At 38.2% G+C, this 25,350-nt stretch overlaps 1 protein-coding gene across 3 annotated transcripts in view; it reads left to right on the top strand.

Annotated features, from left to right (window-relative positions):
• Pkhd1 (PKHD1 ciliary IPT domain containing fibrocystin/polyductin) overlaps positions 1 to 25,350 on the top strand; it is a 544,477-nt gene that overhangs the window by 337,791 nt on the left and 181,336 nt on the right. The gene's annotated exons all lie outside the window — the stretch shown is intronic.

The raw sequence follows: 25,350 nt of genomic DNA, 5'->3' as shown, positions 1-25,350 counted from the left end.
AAATATTTATATTTATAAAATATATAAGACTGCTGAACTGGCAGACAACTCAGTGGCTCTTAAGATGATACAAGCTTAATATAAATTGTGAAATGCTATTGAACATGCTAGTGTTATCATCCCAAATTTTTATACCAAGGTGAAGAATAGAACTTCAGTCTCAAGGCTGGAGAGATGGCTCAGTGGTTGAGAGCACTGGCTCTTCTTTCAGAGGTCCTGAGTTCAATTCTCAGCAACCATATGATGGCTCACAACCATCTTTATCGGGATTTGAGGCTCACTTCTGGCATGCTGACATGCATGCAGATAGAGCAGTCATACATAAAAATATAAAATAAAATAAATCTTAAAAATTCAGTATTCTCATTTTTAGCCCTTTTTTGTTCATTACCTTCGTACATCTATGAAGTGAATGTCAGACATGTGTCTGTTGTATTTTAGACCTGTGTCTCTAACAGAATTGAGTTTGTAAGAAGAAACACTTGAAGGCAAGGAATTCCCATGGCTTTCCCAAGGAAAGAATACCAGTGGCCCATTTTTCCTACCATGCACTATAAATCAGTGCCCTTGCTAAAGTGGCCAACCCAGAAACAGATGGCCCTTTTCATTTGAGCTTTATTTTCTTTTCTCCATAAAAAATGAAATTTTACTTAATATGAAAGAGGCTACTTATGTTGCTTACAAGTTACAAAAATGAGCATTAAAAACATAATGACAGAATAACATTGGGATAGATTTTTCTCCATCTCTCTAATTTCAATTTGTCAATCTGTGTCTGACTCAATCACTGGGCTAATTAGAGCTCACTTAGACTCTTCTCTTGGGATCCCAACTCCTGTAGGCCCTGATACTCTTTATGGCTTGCTAACTTGCTGGAACTAATGAGGGTTTTCTTTAATTGAGTAGTTTTCAAACCTTTTATAGTCTCCCTCACCTGAGAAACATCCTCACTGTGAAAGTCCATTAATATCAGTATCATAAACCACTGAGTTTAAGGGGTGATATACTTCCCCAGCGTAGATGGGTCTTAATTTCGATGGGCTGGGGATAGATTTGATGATTATGAGGTACGAAACCCACGTTTATTTGACATTTAACCTCATCTAGAAAATCACAGCCTTTCCAACTTTCCTTTATTCTGTCTCAGTCTCCCAGAAGTCTGGAACTACTGAACACCTTGTGGATCAGAGTAAGAGGAACAGGATAAGAATGTCTTGATGTGTACCCATGATGCATTTCTTTCTCAGAGGAATGTGAGATTGTTATTGCAGAGATGATGTATTTCTCCTGTACAACCTCCATATACTTTCCATGTGATGTTTTACTTTCTTCTTTTATCATTGTTACCCGGTGTATGTATTTGATGTTTGTATGTATATGGGTGTGTACAAGCTCTAGGGTACAGGTATGGAGGTGAGAGGTCACCCTTAGGTGTTGAGCTTTCTGCCTTATGTGAGACAGGTTTCCTTGTTTGAATATGCCAGGCTACATGACCTGAGAATTTCTAGTCATTCTCTTGTCTACCTCCCATCTTGTTGTGGGAGTACAAAAGTGTATTTCCACACCCTGCACTCTAGGGATCCAAACTGTGGAACAAATGTGGGTCTAATAAGCAATTTACTCATGTCCCCTAACTCTATAGCTACTTCTAAAAGGAACTACGCATTAAAAATTTAAAGTAAACATTGGCCCTAGGATTTCAAATTATAAACTTTTATGGTAGCAGTAAATGTGGTAATTACTATGGAAAATACATTTATTATATGGGAAATTAGAATTTTTAGGACTTGGGAATTTATCAATTATGCAGGGGAAAGGAAGGTGAGGCAGGGGATGACCAGAATATTTCCACATATGCTGGCACAGACTAGGGGTGTTCATCATAAAAATAGGTGATACATGTTAGGTGGTTTAAATCCATTATCATCTTGATAAGATCTAGAATAACCTACGTTTGTAAGCTGCCAGGAATCTATGAAGATTTATCTGAATTCCAACAGCCTTTAGACAAGTCTATGACTAATTGTCTAGATTAGATTTGCCTATGAGCACATCTGTGGCTTATCTAATTTTACTTTAGATTAATTGAGGCAGGCAATTCACCTTAAGTGTGTGTGTGGTACTGCAATATGGATTGGCGTCCTGGACTGAAAACAAAGAATGTGTGAGCAAGCCATGGCTTTCATTGAGTTCTCTTTCCACAATGCAAATACAGTGTAATAAAATTGTCTCCTCTCTCAGGGACCACGCATGCCTTCCTTGCCTGTTGCTATGTCATTCCTGTAAAGAGAAAATGATTCCTTAGAGCCATAAGCCAGAATAAACTTGGTCGGTGTTCGCCTCTAAGTGGCCTCTCATACTCCATTAAGTGGCCTTTCACTGATATTTTGTCACAAAGATGAGAAAAAGTAACTAGCACACAGGGGCAAGGATAGATTTATCAAGGAACTTGATCACTTTCATTGCATAGCTATGCTAAATTTCATATGTAGATGCGCAAATGGTAACAGGAACCATGGAGCTGGAGACTGAGAGGAAAGTTTACTAGGAAAGTAGATTTAGACTTGGCAATACTCAAAGTGACTTAGAAAGCCTGGAGAATACAATAAGGGTTGGAACCAACGCATACCATGAGGAAAAAGAGGGCATCTTGGAGGAAGTTGTCATTCATTTGGCAAGAAAAGCTATCAGAAAGAGCAGTTGTGGAATGAGAGGGTCTAAGCCAGCATTGAGCAAGTAAAGGACATCCAGTGTTGTTAGCAATAAACCAAGGTATTCTCGGCCCAGAGAGTGAGCCATGTTACTCTTGGGTAGTTCCTATAAAGTATCCAGTGTTGTTAGCAATATACCAAAGTGTTTTATGACTAGGAGAATAATCCAAGTTACTCTTGATTAGTGCTTACAAATCAAACATAACTGATGGGAGATTTCTTGTTTGTCTCACAGTTGTGGATATCTGGGTTGGGTCTGTCTTTGAGGAGCCATACAATTTAGTTAAAATGGAAGGCAATTGCTCCCTTTTGAGACTGTGGACTTTAAGTATGGCAAGTTGCTATGGCTTTGCTTTCTGGTTATAATGCCAGTGTGGACTGCACATTAAGAGTCTCCACTGAGAGGTACAGACTATTGAATGGCCAGTGTGAGCAGTTAGTCAGTTTACTGAGAAAATAGGTTATCTATGTCCTATAAGACACCATGGCCATTTCCTAAAGGGCTATAGTCTTACAAAGATATAAAAACAACATGGTAAATATTGTTAAAGGATTTAGAGATTATGTTTGCCTCGCAAAATGAGTACACTCCCAGAAGTAAGACTTGAAGTTCATATTATTTAAAATGGCAGCCTTGGGCATTCAGAAAACAGAGGGGTTCTTGAACATTGAGAACATCATCCAGTGACATTGAAACTAATTTGAAGACATTATATTATGAATCAATCCCTTTAAAATGATTAATAAATTGAATGACTGTCTTCCCTAGTTTTTCCAGAAGTGAGGTTTCTTACGGTTTAGGACTTTAGCGATAAACCCTAGAAAACGGGAAGCCAAGGAGTATATATCTGTTTATCCTAACAAGAAACCACCTTTAGCTTGGCCCACCTGTATTCTTTGCATTACAACCTTTTTTTTTTTTTTTTTTTTTTTTTGGTAAGGATTAATGAGAGTTTTTTTTTCCTTGATGTAAACCTATACTTATTTTACCTAGTATTATTCCTCCAAGACCTCTGTTTCATGGAATTAATATTCTTTAAGGAGATGCTGGCATTTCTTGCAGGATAAGGGGGCCTGAGTGATTACATATGTACTTCCCTGCTGGCTAACACAGGAAGTGTGAGCCAAGCAGAGAACACTGCCGTGGAAGTTTGTAATGTAGAGCAGGGCTTTATTTGCTTGCTCTAATTGAATTACTTTTTTGCTCTTTTCTTTATGGTCTGCTTTCCATGTAGATATTTTTGGAATGCAGAATTAAATAATTCATGATTTCCTTATTATTGGCTTAGGTATAGTTGCCATTTCTTGAGTTGATTATACTCCCTTGAGGGGATTTCTGGACTCTCTTCACATGCAGCATTTAAGGATAAGAATTTGGCCAAGTAACTAGGCATCTCAGGTGGAGAGGTCAGCAGGGGAAGAAATTTAGGTGTGTCTGTGTTGAATCTTGGATTGCTACTCTACTGCTCTTCTGTCCTGGATTTCTTAATGTCTTTTGTGGCTTCAACTCCTTCAACAGCCTAGTGAAATATGATCTTTCTCAGGGCAATCATTATGATTCATAAAATAATGTTAGGATTACAGAAGAAACCAGTTTTATTGGTACAGTTATCAAAATATTAAAAACAAACTTTGTGATGTAATCATCCTCTTTTTAGGATTAATAGCAGTATCTCATGTAGGGTCTAATAACGGTCACCACTTCAGTGTTGTTATTGCTAATATTTTCCATGAAGGGCTGCTATTAATTATGTCTCTTCATTTAGGGACATATAGTTCCTCCCTCGGTAGGGCTAATTCCTCTCCTCTTGAACATGCTCCGCCTCAGTGATGTGCTAGATAGAATGTACAATTAAGTTCTTGGAGCTAACTGGCTAGGTAGTAAAAATTCTTGTTTTAGAAAAAACTTGTCCTACTTGCTATTGGGATTTTCCCTTACAAAACTCAGTTCATAGTCCCAAGCTATGGGAATCTCAATCCACATAGCCTGTGCTTGTCACACTGGCTTAAAGTCCATATAAACTCCAATCAGTAGCCAATGTCAATACCCAGAACAAAATGCTAGACAGAAGTGGGAGGCTTCTTTAATCCTCGCACTCAAAGGAAAGGGTTTCCTTCATTCTAGGTTCAGCAGAGAACCAGCCTCAAATACATAAAAGTGGAGAGTAACTGATGGAGGAAGAAACTCAGCATCAGCTTCAGATGTCCACATATCTGCACACATGTATACACAAGTCCTCGCAAATAACCTTGCACTCAGACACATGTGAACAGGCACACACTAGCACATACCGACACACACACACATACACTTACTCACACATGTTACATAATGAATGGATGGACATAACGAAATATCTTTGTAAAAATAACCCTAATAAAGAAAAGGTAGGAATACATGTTTCTTGTAGTTTTATCTCTGGATTCCGACACGGACAATACTCAACTAAAAAGTACTGGGAAGAGCTATGGAAACTGCTCAGTGGTTAAGAGCACCTGTTCTTGTAGAAGACCTGGGTTTGATTCTTATCACCTATGGAGCAGCTCACAGCCATTTGAGGCTCCAGTTCCAAGGGATTTGACACCCTCTTCTGACCTCAACAGGCAATAGACATGGAAGCTCTAAGGAGAAAGGCTACCTATTGGCCTTCATTTTGGCTAATGTTGCTAGCTTCTTTGTATACTTGTCCACCTGTCCAGGGATCACACAGCCATATATATATGTGGTTCTCATATATCAGTCAAGGCAATCTCAGCCATGGCTACAGACCAACCTGATGGAGCAGATTAACGCAATCTCTTACCATGTGACTCTAGGTTGTTTCAAATTGACAATAAAGACCAACCAGGACAACATATGTATATATATATGTGTGTGTGTGTATGTGCATATATATGTATGTAAATATATGTGTACATATGTATATATGTGTACATATGTATATATGTGTATATGTATATCTGTGTATATGTACATGTGTATATGTATATATATGTATGTATATATCAATATGTATTGATATAAATATATCACATAGATAGTGTTTTTACATGAGTATTGTGAAATGTATGTGTAATTATCACTGTAACTTATCACTGTGTGACCAAACAAACATAATATTGAAAACATATAAGTTTAAGTTTTACTTTTCTAGTGAAGGTGTATTTAGTATTTATTTGAGTTTTACAAAACATACTAGTATTTCTTATAGCATGTGTATGTTATATGCTGGTGCTAAAATATGTGTTGTATATGATATATATAGCTTTGGTTTTGGTTTATTGAGCGGTCTATGGAGCTCTGAGCGGTGTGGAAATTGCTTTACAGCCCACATTTGCCACAACCTTAAGGCTCTCTTCTTGCTCCATCCCAGTATTGGGACTGTAGATGTGTACCACTTGCTTAATCCTGTCTCCTTTACTTTCTCCATCTCTTTTCCTGATGTGCCTACTTTTATTCTTTAACACTGAACCATTTAAAGACACTTTTGAATTTTCATTTGATTTTGTGTTCCTACAACACCCTGGCAGTCTTTCTACCACAAACCGTTTATTTGTAATTATTTTTTTTACTTTTATACTCCCCTGAGGTCAGAGGGATATTCCTCTTTTTTGTTTGTTTGTTTGTTTATGTCTACCCGGTACAATCTAGGATTTGGCATGCTGTAGGTTGTCAGGAAATGTTAGAATAAGAAAAGGGGAGTGAGGAGATGAGGAGCAGGGAACATTTCACCAGTCATTCTCCAGGGAGTTGGGAAACCTTGAAATGGAGTTATGTCACACAGAGCACCTTGGTGAACAGGAATGGATGGTGACTCTCCGGAGACCTTAGCAAACACATAGCATGTGCTGATGTGCTTTTCCTACCAGATCTGATCTGGAACTCACTGGGCACCGTTTTTCTTTAGAATTCCTGGGCCAGAAACTCTTTGTGAGAAGTGCTTTCCCAGAAGCTGTCTCTCCCAGGGGAGACAGCATGGCTTCCTTTCCTTCTTAATTGAGTTCTCCTTCAGGTATTACCAGGAGGTGCCTCCCATTTTTTCTTCACCCTTGGCAGCTCTGTGGCCTCTCACTCAAGCTCCTTCACACAGTTTGTCTGCTTCCTTCTTCTTCTCCTTATCTTCCACCTGAGCACTTCATGGGCCCCCTGTGGCTCAGCACCTGAGGGCCCCTTGGGTCTGGTCTACTTTGCCAATGCGGGAGTTTAGAGCTCACTGGGGATTCACTGCCTCTCCAGCCTGCACGCCTCCTGTGGCTTAGCATCCAGTATTTGACACCCCTCCTGTGGTTTTACTTAGGGAGCAGCTTGTGCATCTTCTGTTTCCTGTGAAATAGTTTCAGAGGTTACCTTCTTCATTTGCATACCGCGGATGCACCTGTTTCTGTTTGGTTTCCTTTTCTTTGTGAAAGTACAAGGGAAGCTTGTGAAGAGACAACCTCCATGTCTGCTGAATTCAGTGACATTATTTCCCAAGGAGGGGCGCAGACTGTGTTGTTTGAAATACAGTGAGAGTTTATATTAGTATTGTTGAAGAAATTAGCTGTGACTTAGGGACCAGAGAGGAGCCTGCCATTCTCTCTGTCACCTAGTATGTGTACTGCGGGTGTGCTTAAGGAGATCTTGCCAGCCTGAATGATTCAAATACCTCTCTCTTTTTAAAATGATCTTATTCATCAGACTTTATCACTCAAGGGCAGGCTGTAGGCAGAGAAAGCTGAAAGGTGTTTCCAGAGGATCAGAAGGAAGGGAAATAGTTAAAAGACTTTAAATTGCTAAAGAGGGCTTTTGCTTTTTTTTTTTTTTTTTTTTTAAATCCGAGTAAAGCAGCCGTTTGCATGTAAATCACAGGTTTTATACATTAAGTATGGTTATGAGTCTTTTCCCTAAAGCTGTATAAGAAATGTGGGCAGCTCCTCCAGTGCACCGCCCCCCCCCCCTTCAGGAAAAAGACTAAAGACCCATGTGGCTCCCAGCAAAGGATTTTCAGGTAACAAAGAGAAGGCAGAGACTAATTGTTTCCCAGAAAACACAGGATTTGATTGATAACATATTTCTTGCTATATTACTTTTAGCTCAAGTCTCATCAAGAAAATAAAATCAACAATTTTTATAGGCTGTATAATACCAGCATTTCCTCTCCTCCCCCTGTAACATCACCACCTTCCATCATAGGCAAACTCAAACTTCAGTTTTCATTGATGGTGATTGTGGCAATTCACTTTCCATTGGGGCAGGGGAAGCCTCAAGAAAGGAAGAAACATTTATTTTGATTCCAGAGGCTGTAGTCCATGGTTCGACTGGCTCAGTCAACCTATAAACCAGAACCACAGAAACTGAGGCAGAGAACTAACATCCAGGAGGAGGGAGTGATGGGAAAGTCCCAGAAGCAGTGATGGTGGCCCAGATGCATAGACAATGGAAGGGGTGGAGATAAAGTATCCCTTTTAAGGACTTCCTCCAGGTATGTCCCATCTCTTTATAATTCTTTCAGCTGTAAGCTTATCCCCCAAGGTAGTAATCTTTAAGGTGCATCTGAATTTTCAAATTCGATGTTCTTAAAACATGTGTAGTCTGAATGCTGAACCAGTTCAGAAAGTGGTACTAGAGCAGCTAGTTCTTTGTTGAAATACTTGATACAAAGTCCTGAGACACTCTGTAACTTTGCTTGGCTCTCTCAAAAGAAGAATGGTTGGTTAGGATTTATGTCCAGATCTGTACTCATTGTTACATTTCATTGCCATGGCTAGCCTGTTCTTCATGTTTGGATGTGGCATAATGGAAGACCAGTATGCTACTTGGACATGTCACTCATCAAATTCCCTGTTCTTTTCAAAGCTTCTGTAAACTTATTTAAAAGTAAATCATGAAGAATTTCCTGTGAAAATACAGATCAACACAAAGATATAAAAAATATCCAATAATATTTTAACCTCTTTTAAAATTTTTTTCTTCTAGTTATTTAGTTCATGTGTATGCATGTGTGTGTGTGTGTGTGTGTGTGTGTGTGCATGCATGCGTACCACTGTGGAGGTCAGATGACAATAAGCTTTAACTGGTTCTTTACTTTTACCATATGGGCTCTGGGGATGGTACTCACATTGCCAGGCTTGGCAAGAAATACTTTTACCCTCTGAGCTGCCCCATCCTCCCGTTTGAATTATGTGTCATGATATGCTCAAGGATCATCTCTTGAAGGAATACAAACAGGGTTCCTTATACACACACTTTATGTTGCTTTATGCATATAAATATAAGTATATATGCAGCAGCAGCAGAACAAATGACAATAGATGCAGAAAAGATGTATACCTAAAGCTCTAACCTTTTTGTGAAAAAAAAAAAAACCTCTGTGAATAAGTTGATTTAAAGAGTAGCATACTTCAATACACTAATGGAATTTATGATGTATAGCAGCTAATATCATGAGTAGGGGGAAGCTAAGATGGAACTAACACAGGTGACTAGTTCTTCTACTTTTATTTGACAAGCTGTTGCATATCTTAGCCAGAACAATCAGATGAGAGAAAATGATGTCTGATACTCAAACAGAACAAGGTGAAGTCAAATTATCACCCATCAGAGATGCTTGATCTTATAAGTAAAAATTGCATATGGCCCCTCCCCAAGAAAGCTAGTTAAAGCTTTCAATGTTTTGTTACAATGTAACAAAAGTTTAAGATTTAAAGTGATCACACATGTATGCACACATGTAATAATTATAGAAAAAAGAAGCCAAAAATTTGAATGATAGAAAGAGGAGGTGTGAGTATATGAACATACACATGAACTAAATAACTAGAAGAAAAAAATTTTAAGAGGTTAATATATTATTGGATATTTTTATATCTTCCTCATCTATTTTCTGTTTCTGTCTTTCTATCTATCTATCTATCTATCTATCTATCTATCTATCTATCTATCTATCTATCTATCTATCAAGAGAAAAATGTGTTATCTTACCATTACTGCTCATTGTTGTAATCCATATACATGTATATATACATATATAGTTATACACACACACACACACACACACATATATATATATACACATATACACATCACACAGTCCTACTCAGCTGTATATGTATGTGTGTATATATATATATATGTATATACACACACAGGTATATATGCATATATATATGCATATATGTGTGTATATGTGTAGGTATATAGCTATATAGGACTATTGATTTATTTTCTTCCTTGGCAGACTATATAGAACCTTCTGGTATATTAACGTTAGTCTTCAGGGAGGAGGTTTTCAGGTCAAGTCCAGTTCATGTCCTCCAGATCCTCTGTTCAAAGTGCACAGTATCTTCAGTTATAGGAACTTACCTCTCATCTCAGGAAGGCAACCAAAGCAGCAGTAATAGATCATATCATTTTGAGAGTTGTTTGGTTTTACCTGGCCAAAGACTGGAAAGTGTATTTTTCTTGCTTGGATACTGGGGTTTTGTTAGTCTATAGTTCATGGGGGGTAGTATTGTCAGCCTAAGCAACTCATCTTCATTTAAACTCCAATTCAAGCCACCCCATAGTTTCCCATTTTCCTCTTTATATCTCTTCTATCCTACTATTCCCCTCTCCAGTGCTCTTCCCATATGTGATCTTTCTACTGTTGAGACTTCTCTAGTTATTCTAGACTATATATTCAAATCTATATGAATGAAGCCAGGAACCACAAATAAAAGAAAACATTTAGTGTTTGTTTGTCCCTCTCGATATGGCTTACTTCACTTAATACAATGTTTTCTAATCGCACCAATTTCCCTGCAGATGTCATGGTTTTGATTACCTTGAATATTTTAAAGAGCTTTTTTTGTAAAATGGTAATTTTCACAAAAATAATCCTACCATTCTACAAGCATGGGAAAGTTCCGTGCTTAGAATGCATTTATGAATTATACAGGATTAGAAGTCTGACTTCCCTCAGTTCATTTCTTCTCTTCCTCTTCCTCCCTCACTTCATTGTTTTTCCTTCCTCTTTCTTTCTTCTTATTTATATGTATGTATGTATGTATGTATGTATGTATGTATGTATATCTGTCTATATCTATTTATGTGTATGTGCATTCATTCACATGCATGCAGATGCCATATTGTGCATGTGGAAGTCAGAAGGCAACTTACAGGCATGTGTTCTTTCCTTCCACCATATAAACCTGGAAAAGGATCTAGCACACCAGGGTCAGTGGCAAGTGCTTCTGCATGCTCTGCCATCTCACTCAAAACTATTTTCTGTTCAAGTAATCCAAGTTGAAATTGTATGTGAATTAAAAAATTTAAATGTGACAAGTTGGTTATAATCATGAATACAAGCAAATGGATAGCAATCTGCAAGGGTTTATAGGGAGTTTAATGTGGGGAGCCTAGCTACTCTTGAAGAACTTTAATGTCCTAAATGCTATGGTGCCGTCATATGAAGAGACCAAAGTGTGTACAATGAAATACAATTAAAAAAAAAACATAAGAATGATGACTTCAGGAAGAAGCTGGCATTTAAAACCAGCAGGACAATGCCATTTGTCCTATAAATCACATCAGAAGAGTTGCCTATGCATATGTTAAGTACTCCTGTTATATTATCTAATCATATTGAGAGAAATGAGTTAAAAGTCCCAATTAAAAATAAAGGAACTGAAAAATAAGATAGAAGCCTATTTTAAAATGGTACAGAGAAAGGCGGGTAGATCAATGGAATAGAATTGAAGACCCAGAAATGAACCCACACACCTATGGTCACTTGATCTTTGACAAGGGATCTAAAACCACCCAGTGGAATAAAACAGCATCTTCAACAAATGGTGCTGGTTCAACTGGCGGTCACCATGTAGAAGAAAGCACATTGATCCATTCTTATCTACTCCTATAAAGGTCAAGTCCAAGTGGACCAAAAACATCCACATAAAACCAGATACACTGAAACTAATAGAAGAGAAAGTGGGGAAGAGCCTTGAACACAGGGGAAAATTTCCTGAACAGAACACCAATGGCTTATGCTCTAAGATCAACAATAGACAAATGGGACCTCATAAAATGTCTAAGCTTCAGTAAGGCAAAGGATATTGCTAATAGGACAAAATGGCAACCAACAGATTGAGAAAATATCTTTACCAACCTTACATCCAATAGAGGGCTAATATCTAATATATACAAAGAACTTAAGAAGTTAAACATCAGAGAAACAAATAACCCTATTTAAAAAAGAGAGTACAGAGCTAAACAAAGAATTTTCAACTGAGGAATATCGAATGGCCGAGAAGCAGCTAAAGAAATGTTCAATATCCTTAGTCATCAGGGAAATGCAAATCAAAACAACCCTGAGATTTCACCTCACACCACTCAGAATGACTAAGATCAAAAACTCAGGTGACAGCAACTTCTGGTAAGGATGTTGAGAAAGAGGAACACTCCTCCATTGTTAGGGGGATTGCAAGCTGGTACAACCACTCTGGAAATCAGTCTGGTGGTTCCTCAGAAAATTGGACATAGTACAACCTGAGAACGCAGCTGTAACATTCCTGGGCATATATCCAAAAGATGCTCCAACACATACCAAGAACAGATGCTCCACTATATTCATAGCAGCCTTATTTATAATAGCCAGAAGCTGGAAGGAATCCCAATATCCTTCAACAGAGGAATGGATACAGAAAATTTGGTACATTTACACAATGGAGTACTACTCAGCTATTAAAAACAATGACTTCATGAAATTCTTAGGTAAATAGATGGAACTAGAAAATATCATCCTGAGTGAGGTAACCTAGTCACAAAAGAACACACATTATATGCACTCACTGATAAGTGGATATTAGCCCAAAAGTTCAGAATACCCAAGATACAATTCACAGACTACATGAAGATCAAGAAGAAGGAAGACCAAAGTGTGGATGCTTCAGTTCTTCTTAGAAGGGGGAACAAAATAGTCACAGAAGGACATACTGAGACAAAGTATGGAGGAGAGACTGAAGAAAAGCCCATCTAGTGACTGCCCCATCTGGGAATGCATCCCAACCCAAACCCAGACACTATTGTGGAGGCCAAGAAGTGCTTGCTGACAGGAACCTGATATAGCTGTTTCCTGAGAAGCTCTGCCAGAGCCTCACAAATATAGAGGCAGATGCTCACAGACAACCACTGGGCTGAGCATGGGGTCCCCAATGTAGCAGTCAGAGAAAGGACTGAAAGAGCTGAAGCAGTTTGCAACCCCATAGGAAGAACAAAAATATCAACCAACCAGCCAACCAGGGACTAACCAACCAACCAAAGAGTACACATGGAGGGACCCATGGCTCCAGCCACATATGTAGCAGAGGATGGCCTTGTCAGGCATCAATGGGAGGGGAAGCCCTTGGCCCTTGGAAGGCTCAATGCCCCAGTGTAGTTGAATGGTCAGGGAGGTGGTGGTGGATGGGTGGTATTTGGCAGAGCACCCTCAGAGAAGCAGAGGGATGGGGGCTAAGGGGTTCCTGGGGGGACCAGGTAGGGGGATAGGGAGATAGCATTTGAAATATAAATAAAGAGAATATCCAATAAAAAAATCTAAAGAAATTCTTTTTCATGTGTTTCTAAAATGTTTTCAGATCATGTGTAAACCCTCCTCCCTGCCTTTTCTAGTCTGCATGCATTTGTACATTTCTTCTATTCACCTTTGGGTTTAGTAATTTATTGTTGATAATTCATTATTGTTCTTAGTTTTTCTGGTTTTGCATGCACAATTCTGTTTTTGCTTGATTGTGAATTTTGACTTTAAGGAATAGTTATTGATGAGCAGAATGACAGTGACGATAACGTATCACAGCCCAGTGTAATCAATGCAAGGAGGTCAAGTTTGTTCTTCCCACCATTCTAATTAATATAGCAAGCCAAAATGTGTATACACAGACAGGTTCATGTGTATCTTTACATTGAGTGTATACTCAGGCAGTGTATACTTCCACACTTAAAGGATTCATGTTCACCTTCACACATAGTGCATACACAAGTAGATACATGTGTATTTTCATACCTAGTACATACTCAGGCATGTCCATGTACACTTTCACACATAGTACACACATAGAACTGAAATCCTTGCTTGTAACAAATGGAAATATAACTAGTCTCAACTCTTGGTGTCATCTTCAGAAAATGTTAACTAAAATATTAAATAAATATTTGATATTCTTTATGTTAAATATAAATAATATACTTATTTAGTAAATTTATTATATAAATTTCTTTGTTATATTATTAATTTATATTAAATATAAATAAATGTCTAAAATATAAAATAAAAAAATTAAAAGATAAATTAAAATGTTAATTAGTTAACTTATTTGTGGTGTGTGTCTATGTGCATACACATGCCACGGTGTGTGGAAGTCTAAGAACAACTTGTACAAGTTGTCTCTCTTCTCCTTATGTATTTTGGACATGGAGGTTAAGTAACTATGCTTAGAAATAAGGACCTTTCTCCTCTCAGCCACCCCACTAGCCCTAAAGCTTTAAAACCCAGAAGCACATTTTTCTTTTTCTAAGGAACAATGAATATTCTTTGTATTTTTATCCACAAGTATTTTTGTCCTCCACATTTTTTATTTCCTGCAGGTGACAACGCTGCTTGCTCTTGGGGGTTTTCCAACAGAGAGAGTCTATTCCACTTATAAAAAACATTTCAAGCTCATTATCTATACATAATGTCACTTTTGTACCTTTTCACAAATAGCACATTTTAAACTGCTTGAAAAGATGCATTTTAAGATTTTTTTCATATTCCTTCATAAAAATACATCACTTTGAAAGAGATGTATTAATAACATTGAATTTGTATACCACACAATTCATTCACTTAAGGCTTTAATGTATTTACAGAATCATGTAACCAACACCACAGTCAATTTTCGGACGTTTCATTACTTTGTAGAGAACCCTCTCACCTATTATCCATAACTCCTTAATATCCCGTCTTTCCTAGCCCTGGGCAACTACCATTTCCACCATCACCACCTTTTCCTCCCTTCCCTCCTCCTCTTCCTTCTTTGGTGGGTTCTGCACATTTTATATAAATGGAATTATGCACTTATGGCTTTCACTTAGCCTAAAGTTTTCAAGGCTCGCCCATGTTACATCATTTACATTCTTTATTTGAGAATAAAATGTGCTTGATCTGCATACTGATAGATGAGTGTACATTCACCAATGTCCACATTGTGCTCTTACAGCCCAGTCATTAATTCTTACATACTAGTTCTTATTAAGTACAGTAAGTTAATACCCAGGTTACACGCTTACTTCACACACACAAAAAGGTTATTTTGGAAGTCCTTCTTTTTTAACTTTTATTTGTTTTGGGGAGTCATTCTTAATTGTCTGTTGACAGGTCTAGACTAATTTTTTTAAATGGAATGATTTGAGTGAACTAAAGCTGCTCCCACCTGAGTGTCAGTGGTGTGTGCTTTACTCTTTGCTTTGAGGCTCTTTCCTAAAGGAGGTAAGTGCCCAAGGCTCGCAGCAACCCCCCCCCCCCATCCTCTCCTTTCTTCCCTTTTAGGTCCCTCATTCTATTGGCTGTCAATTTTCAATCCTTACCCCATCTTCCCTTCTTCCTCTACATGGTACCTTCTGTAACCACACACACACATTTTTGTGATCAAAAAGTTTCCAGGGTCTCTCATCAAGTTCTAAAACCCGATTTATCTCTCTTCATTGTCTCCTTGCCCTTAGTGATTTCCAAGAAAATAAATTTGCCAGCTGTGAGGCCATCAACAGATGACACCATCAGTAGAAACCATGAAATATTTTCTTCTTTTATCCTCTCAACTTGAATTTTTTTTTCTGGGGTGACTTCAAGAACTCTTGACACTAAACCCAAGGACACTGCAGTCTGCCTCTCAATTTGCCTTTTTTGTTGTTGTTGTTGTTCAGCTGTCTTATCACATTAATAATTCTAAAAGTATAGGTTTTAGAAACATTCAGGAATCTGAGTAGCCAAGATGGGTTGAAGCATCAAGAGCCAGTCAGAGGAAGCCAGAGCACCATCACCTCCCAAGTGCACCACTAGACTGACTCTGAACTGCTGTATTATCCTTACCATTCTTCCTCCCTCTACACAGGACCTTCTGCTCATAATTTCAGATCACAAATTAATTAATTAATTGTGGGATTTCTCTGCATGCTAGAAACCTGTCAGTGGCTTGACATCATCCTCGGGATGAAGTTCATTGTTATTCTATAGATCTGCCAAAGTCCTGCTTGCTCTGCTCTGGCCTACTTGTCTCACTGACTCTCTTCTCACTGTCCTGCATCACAGTGCTTAGTTCTGTTACCCTTGAGAGATTTTTGCAGTACTTCCAATGCACTAACCTCTCTCTCTTTCACCGTTACATACCTTTCTGCTTACTAAGTTACACAGTTTGTCTTTCTATAGCTCTGTGTTGCTTGTGTTTTAATATCCATTTCCTCCACCAGTTCTTAGTTTTCAAATTCTTGGCCCATGTTCACACAACAGAGGAATGTCAGGGGTGTAGTGAGCATCCAGACCTACATATTTGACGTGTGAAAGAGATGACAGTGATGAAGTCCTTTTCTGTGTCTGGCACATGCTCTTGCATGTGTTATTTCTCATAATATTTATCATCACCCCTGTGATGTCTTTCTCTGTGTAGTCTTTGTCAGGGAACAGACCCTGCAGGGAGGAAATGCAGACACATTTGAGAAATGCCAGTAACTGCAGAACTATTATTTTCTTTGCCTTGCAGTAGGATCTCACAACGTTTCCTTTATTGTTATGGTTATTCTGATGATTTCATCAGAGGTAAATACTAAAACGTTTTCAAATCTACTTCCTCCTTTCAGCAAACATTTCAACCTGATTAGTTGCATTAAAAGTTTCTTCTCAATGCAGAAACATACTCATAGTCCCTATGGGCCAGAGGTGGAGGGGGAAGGATGACATGCTCAAGGCCAGACTGAGCTTCACAATAAAAGCCCATCCCAAAAAATAAATAAAAAGTTATCCCTCTTCACGAAGTGGGAGCATTTGAGCACCATCTGTCATTGTTTAAATTTCGATAGTATTGGCAAATTAATGAATAGGTACAGGAGCCAATTTATTCATCAGGGATAATGCCATCCTTTCTATTCCTGTCTTGGAGTATCATATGCCCTGACTTGAAAAGAGGGATTTAACTAAGGGAAAATTTCAGTATCTGTGCCAGTCATGTAGAGGTACTTTATATAATGTTGGGATTTTGGCTGAAGTTGTAGAATCTGAATATTATTGGAATTACTAATATACTTAGAATTATGAATAAAGATTCTATTTCACTGATAAAAGAGAGGCCCCTTAGTCTTGCAAACTTTATATGCCTCAGTACAGGGGAACACCAGGGCCAAGAAGTGGAAATGGGTCGGTAGGGGAGTGGGGCGGGGGGGTATGGGGGACTTTTGGGATAGCATTGGAAATGTAAACAAAGAAAATACCTAATAAATAATAAAAAACACATTTACATAAAAAAACATTTGAATTTAAAAATGAAAAAAAAATGAAAACCCAAGTAAAATCTTTATATTAGCTTCACACAACTTATTGAAATCCATAGACAGACAGATAGATATGACCTTAAAGGCTCTGTGTATTCTAAATATATATTAAAGTCCAGAACCATGATAATTACCACAGAAATTATTTATAGACTTTTATATAATAAAATAATTTTATACATTTAGGAATATTACATATAAATTGGTTTGTTTAGCCAACTTAGATCACATGTTGAAATATCTGAGTCAATATATGTTAGGATGATATTCTAAACCTTCTCAAGCAATAAATCTATATTTACAGAACAGCGTATATAAATATTTACAGAACAGCGTATATAGCAAACTAGAATACAAATGCCAACATCTTTAAGGAATATCATAATGTTTTAGGGTTTTTTTGCAGTTAGAAAAAAATGTACAAAGAGTTCTCTGGTGGAATTTTTAGGCTCATTTATATATACTATCTTATCATCTGCTAATAGTGATATTTTGACTTCTTCCTTTCCAATTTGTATTCCCTTGACCTCGTTTTGTTGTCTAATTGCTCTGTCTAGGACTTCAAGTACTATATTGAATAGGTAGGGAGAAAGTGGGTAACCTTGTCTAGTCCCTGATTTTAGTGGGATTGCTTCCAGCTTCTCTCCATTTAGTTTGATGTTGGCTACTGGTTTGCTCTAGATTGCTTATATTATGTTTAGGTATGGGCCTTGAATTCCTGATCTTTCCAAGACTTTTATCATGAATGGGTGTTGGATTTTGTCAAATGCTTTCTCAGCATCTAAGGAAATGATCATGTGATTTTTGTCTTTGAGTTTGTTTATATGGTGGATTATGTTGATGGATTTCCGTATATTAATCCATCTCTGCATCCCTGGAATGAAGCCTACTTGGCCAAGAGGAATGATCCTGAGTGAGGTAATCCAAACACAAAAGAATTCACATGATATGCTTTCACTGATTAGTGGATATTAGCCCAGAAACTTAGAATGCTCAAGATACAATTTTCAAAACACATGGAACTCAAGAAGAACGAAGACTAAAGTGTGGACACTTCGCCCCTTCTTAGAATTGGGAACAAAACACCCATGGAAGAAGTAGCAGAGACAAAGTTTGGAGCTGAGACAAAAGGTTGGACCATCCAGAAACTACAGCACCCAGGGATCCATCCCATAATCAGCCACCAGACACAGACAATATTGCATATGCCAGCAAGATTTTGCTGAAAGGACACTGATATAGCTGTCTCTTGTGAGGCTATGCCAGTGCCTAGCAAACACAGAACTGGATGCTCACAGTCAGCTATTGGATGGAACACAGGGCCCCCAATAGAGTAGCTAGAGAAAGTATCCAAGGAGCTGAAGGGGTCTGCAACCCTATAGGTGGAACATCAAGATGAACTAACAAGTACCCCCCCCCCCCCAGAGCTCGTGTCTCTAGCTGCATATGTAGCAGAAGATGGCCTAGTCGGCCATCTTTGGGGAGAGAGGCCCGTTGGTCTTGCTAACTTTATATGCCTCAGTAGGGAGGAATGCCAGGGCCAAGAAATGGGAGTGGGTGCTAGGGGAGCAGGGTTTGGGGAGGGTATAGGGGACTTTCGGTATAGTATTTGAAATGTAAATGAAGAAAATACCTAATAAAAATTGGAAAAAGAAACAAAAAGAAAAAAATGTATTAAAATATTCAAGACAAATAATCAACATAGTGAAGAAAAATGAACAATCATAAATTTTGGCATATATTGTGCTCTCTTTTTGAAGTAGAAACTAAAACAGGGCTTTGTCTCCAATGAGGAACTTTTGGGGAATTAACTCTCTGAATAAAATGTTTGCTGCACAGATCTTTGCCTAAAGAGCTTCATTCAGGAGTAAATAATTTTCTAGGGCTCCACAGTTTTTTCTTCAGTGTTAAACTGTGAACATACATGAATTCATTAGAAGTCGGTCTCATTGTTTTTCTTGGGGAAACAAATCAAAACAAATACACATTGGAATACGTTTTAAGCTTAGTCTGGTTTTAACAAATTGTACTGTGTAAAAATATATTATTTGAACCACCTGAGAGTTACCAGCTTTTTCCTTCCCACATAATATGTTTGCTTATCCACTATTAGGATTGGTGAGAGCAATTTATCCCCAATCTTCATGGCAACCTATATTCATTTATAATGAGCTGAAGTAGAAGTAGCTTAACACCTAACCTCCAATTTAACAAAATGCATAGTTATTCTTTGGATTCAAGATTTGATGTTTTTTCCTCTTATTGTACTTGACCTGTTGGTGCAAGCAGAAGACCATGGTCTATGTTTGAAATTGCAACTTCAAGTCAGCCTGGCTAAAGTTTTTGAGGTTTTATGGTGAACAGTAGCTGTGTCAGCTGTGGTAACCATAACACAACAGGACCAAAAGCAACTTGGAAAGGAAAGGGTTTATCCATCTTACAACTTGTTGTCTTATCAGCCAGGGAAGTCAAGGCCGGAATTCAAAACAGGAACTCATGCAGAGTCTATGGAGGAACATTGATTACTGGCTTGGTCTTCATGCCTGGCTCAGCTTGCTTGCTTAGAGCACTGAAGACTACCAGCCCGGGTGTGACATCACCTACCACTGTCATCTGGGCCCTCCCACATCAATCATCAATCTAAAAAACGCACCACAGCCCAATCTTGTGGTTGGCACATTTACTCAATTGATGTTACGTTTTTCAAACTGATTCCAGTTTACATCAGGCTGACATAAAAGTAGCCAACACTGTAAGTTAGCACTATCCCTGGATGAAAACAGTCAAACTAGAAAGATGAGAAAAGCCTTTAATTTCCCATCATCAGTATGAAGATAGTAGCACTTTCTGGCATTTTTCCTTTCAGAATTTGGAGTTCAGAGGATTGATCTGACACTCTTGGTAATTTTACTTAAAAAGCCTTCTTATTGCCCAGATTTGCCATTTTTTGTTTGTTTATGTAGAACAGATGGTATAGACTAGAGGAAGAGGCAAATATTGTATGTTAAACATTTTATTGATCAATTAAAATATCATAATTTAAAGTGTTGATTCTGCTGTGGGGATTATGCATGTCTGCACAGGACTGGAAACAGCATTCAGAGTGTATGTGGGGGGAGGGATGGGAAGGGTAGTGTGTAGTTTAAATGAGGGGGGCTATTTTCTCCTCTTTTCTAATCTCACTTCTCGATGTCTGAATCTCTGTTGAAGTCTGTCTCTCTGTCAGTCTCTGGTTCTCTGTCTCTCTCATACACATACACACACACACACACACACACACACACACACACACACACACACACACAGGCACATACACCAGAGAGGCAGATGGTTTTCTATCAAGGTGTGAGGCCTGCCTTTCTTTCTTGAATCATGCCTCCGGGCCCTGTGCAAACTGTTTCTTTTGCCTATTTTTAAGACCAATTTGAAAAGAGAGAGAGAGAGAGAGAGAGAGAGAGAGAGAGAGAGAGAGAGAGAGAGAGAGAGAGAGAGAGAGAGAGAGAAACTGTTTCTTTTGCCTATTTTTAAGACCAATTTGAAAAGAGAGAGAGAGAGAGAGAGAGAGAGAGAGAGAGAGAGAGAGAGAGAGGCAGAGACAGAGAGACAGAGAGAGAGAATAGAAAGGATAGAATAAAGTAGAATAAAGAAAGCACCTGTGTGGAGTTGATTTTTTAAGAAAGTGTGCAATAAAGCTTGCAGCTCACTGAGCAGAGTGCTGTTACACAGGGAAGGCATCCTTATTGTCATGCAGAATCCTGTTCAGTTTTTCTATGTGGGAGGGATCTCTTGAGAAGCCATTGTTTCACTAATTTTCAGTCATGTTAACCTTTCATCCCTGTGAATTATTCATGCATAAAATCTTCCACTGTTTTTTGGACTATTGTTCTTGGCCATATTTATAAATTATGATAGTGTATTCCCTTAAAGTTAATCAAGGCTACAAAAGATGGGAAGTGCCAGCCATAACTTTGCATTCTGGGCTAAAAATACTCTCCTCTTTTATTTAAGGAAGGATTATCTCATTTACTAGAGATCTGATGACATTAGCATTTACTGTTCATTTCATTCTTGCATTTACAGGAAAATGTCTCAGCTGAGTCTGGATGCAGAAACAAACCCATTACTTATGGAAGGCTCAGGAAAATGACACCCTACAAATAAATGGTCCTTGTGTGTCTTTCTGTGCCCTGCATGCTCTTAGAAGCCTCATTTATGTCCACTGTTGGGGCAGGCTGCCTACTCGACAATGGAGAGTTGTAGTGGAAACTGTCTGCACCACCTAAGTTATGGGGCCTGATACAGAACCTACCATACAAACAGTGGTTCTGTCTCCCCTAATTCATGCCTATGCATGTGACCCATCATTGTTCCCAAGATCTGTGCCCTTTGCCCTTTGTCTCATTTCTGCAGGATTTAGACAAGTATCAGATCCTTGGAATGCTACCCTATAGTGACCTTGATTCTTGGACTTTTCTGGGGGAAAACTGAGTTTAAAATCTAAGGTTGAAGTTATATGAAATATTTCATGATTATGTTAGTTAAGTGACTCCTGGTACAGAAGTCCTAGACCACCACAGAGACATCTGTCTTTCCACTTGGGTCAGGTCTTCACTTTTCTGTTCTTGAGGATAGTGATATATTTGTACAAGATTAAGTCTCCTTTGTTTTTTATTATTATGCCCAGTACACAGGGAAATCCTAAAGATATTTCTTAGAGTTAAGTTTCCAGATAATTCTTTTAAAGCTTTTTTTTTTTTATATTTCTGATTGTCACAATAGAACATGCTAAGAAATCAACCCAAAAAGCAGTTGCTCAGCAAGAGATACTAGGGTAACTATGGAGGTGCTTAGCAGTTGATGGATGAGCAAGTGGTAAAAGAGTGTGATTTGGTACCCAGAGACACCACCCCATGGTTGGTCCTAAGCCCCTTTGGGGGGAAAGGCAGTCTTTAATTACATCTGGAACTCATTATTTCTTTTTGGAGGCTCTTTCCAGATCAGCTCCCCCATCAGCCTCCCATTGAGCAATAGAAATTCCAGATGGTTCCCTCCATATGCCAGAGCTCACTCTCTCAAGTAGGATAGATTGGTCATTGACAGAATAGGATGGAGGAACTGCATCCATCTAGGAATAGGTGGAAAGTACTAGGGGGCAATGAAGATAGAGGTGCATTTGTTTTGTGAGTTAGAACTTTTTATGAGTGAACTCTAGAAATGCTTTCAGGAACTTCACAGAGATGATGCTTGTAGAGAGTGTAGCATATTGGTTCAAATTCACACCAGGACAAAAACACACAAGCTGCCCATATGTTTGAGGACAGTTTTACCTGGCAGCTTGTCTGCTCAAGGGGCCAGTTTCAGCATGAAGTTTGTATTCCTTGGCTCATGTCAGTGTCATCTCTGCAACTGTGATACAAGGAGAACCCCTTTAACAGAAAAGGTTAAATGAGATACATTTATTTCATCAGAACAGAATAAGCTCCTTAGTATTTTTTTCAACCAGAAGTATCTGGAAATAAAAAAACGTTAGACCACAGCCAACTAATTAAAGTGTAGCATTATTTTACTAATGCATCTGTATCATGAAATGATAAGAAACACTACCCATTCATCTTTCATTTCCAACTTCTTGAAAGGGTTGACATATTGCAAGAAAGTAAAGGAGGAACAAAGTTGGAGAGTTGAATCTAGGAAACTTGAAAGTGCAAAATTAACATTCAAAGAAACAATACTAATACTTCTCTTCCCTGCAGCCCCTCCTTTCCTCCTGGATGTGGCTCAATTGTATGTATGTGTGTACTCCTGGGAATGGTTCTGAAGACCCAATGTAAATGACATTTTATTTCATATCTTGATAAAATACACATGAGGGAAGAAATCATATACTGGTCCCATGCAGTTAATCTGTGTGTGATTCTTAGGAAATTGGTTGGATCATTTGGAGTAGGAAGGACAATTTAAAAGGAGAGTTCCTTTAAGATGGGCATGTTATAAAAGGAAAACCCCAAATCCTATGTATTTGTTATATTTTTACATAGGAGTTACCTTCAAGGAGTCTAGTGTCCTGTGTGTGTGTGTGTGTGTGTGTGTGTTGTGTGCCTGTGTGAATGTGTGCACATTAGTGTGTGCCTGTATGTGTATGTTCTGTACACATTCTTTGAACAAATGAATTAGTTATTTAATTGTGTTTATTGTTTTGTGTAATCAAATTCTATATGCAAGCATTGACTATAGTTTTGGACACATGAGGACCATTTACACAAAACTTTAATTTCTAACACTTTTTTTGAAATAACTTTTTACTTCAAAATTGTGAGCCTGCTTAATATATAAAACTATAGCATTGCCTTGCTATTTCACTCTTTTGTTTGAATGTTATGAGAAGAGCCTAAGATGAGACTGAGGTTTATGCCTCTGTCGAGCGAGTTCTTATATACATGCTAGTAAGCTGATGGACTCTCCCGAGCTGGAAACACTTGGTTAATGTCTTTATTTCCAACATTATAATAAGCACAATTTCTTTCTTTTATAAATTAGTGTCCTCCTCTAAAAAGAGGACAGGAAGGGCAGCCTTAGTGATAATGACTATGTAATATGCAATTATGTGTGGATGTGACTCAAATAATACATGCTAATGTTCTGACTTAAATATGTTGATGGTGTCTTGGGAGTATGAAAAAGACAGAGTGTTTCTCTAGAGGCAGTAGTGATAGAGATCACTAAGGAGGAGGTGAGGGGTGCTTTACTGTCAGCTAAAATCCAGCACCCTCATGGAGTGAGTGGTGCTGCTGATGCTGGACCATACAGCTACTTTGAGATCAACTCCTTGTGCTCAGCTGAGAGAAATGCTGTAACAGAGGGTATGGGCTAGGCTGAAGGTGTTATACTGGAAGAATGCCTGCATGTCATTGGCTACAACTCAGTCACATGACTTCGTTTAACTGTAAAAACAGATGGGGTCTAAAAGTGTAACCAGTTAGGTTGCATTCTCCTAGTCTTTGCCACAGGAGGTAATGTCTGGTCTTCTAACTAAGGAACCATGCAAGCACTAGCAAGGCATTACTCATAACAAGTTAATTAGCCTGGTCAGGTACCTACGAATGATAGAGTACATTGTTTTCTGGCATGGGAAATGAGATTACACTAGCAAAAGAACTTTAAAAAATTTCTGTTCACTGGTCAGTGATTGTGGTACTTGAAATTTAAGCAGAAACATTTATTGGGCATCTTTAATTCATGTTGAAGAGAGCAACAGTTAATACTTCAGCCTACATGAAATATTTACTATTTTAAGTGAAAATGTTTTATTCATACATTACTTTATTGTTAAGTTCAGGCAAAATCTGTGATTATTTCTCTTGAAGTTATATAGAAAAGGCTTTTCTGAAATCGATAAAAGGAGGAGAGATGAAGGGAGGAGGGGTAAAGATAGGAGAATAATGGTTTGAAGTCACCCATAAGCCCTATAAGTATGCCAACCAAATGGATATTTGTATATGCAATGCTTCTCTTCAGCACTTCCTGAGGAGTCATTGTGGACTTTGTATTACTTTGTAGAAATTAGGGGGTTACCATAATCTATTAAATATTTTAATACCCACAGAAGACCTGTGAGGAAGTCGATACTATTTTCATTCCCATTTTACAGAGAAGATAATTGAGTCATAGAAGGATAAAATTGGTCTCCCATCTAGCAGGTAGCAGATCTGAGATTTAGAACCAAATTGTCTCTCATTTCAAGGCCAAGGCCTTAGCTATTGTTCTGTATGCCTTGAAACTAGAGTCAAAATTGAGGACACACATATGAAGCTTACAGAGTTCATATCTTTCCATACTAAACTTGTATGAAATTGGGGTTGTATTTGAGGGTATCAACAAAAGTTTTTGGCCATAACATTTATTGTATTAAGGAGTGACAAAATTTGCTACACACAACTGACATTCTTTCCTATTTTTTAACAAGACTGCCTCATATGGAATATTTATTCTGGTTGCTGTACCTGGCCTGACTCCGGTAACAACAGGAGCAGTTCCTGAATTGTCAGAAGCATGAAGCATCCCTGAAGGAGAGAAAGGGGCTCTCATCTTAGGCTAATCTCTGAGTGA

Source organism: Mus caroli, unplaced genomic scaffold (assembly GCF_978045245.1).
Source record: "Mus caroli unplaced genomic scaffold, Mus_caroli_1 scaffold_1, whole genome shotgun sequence".
Classification (NCBI taxonomy): domain Eukaryota; kingdom Metazoa; phylum Chordata; class Mammalia; order Rodentia; family Muridae; genus Mus; species Mus caroli.
This window is presented reverse-complemented; position numbering and strand designations above follow the sequence as displayed.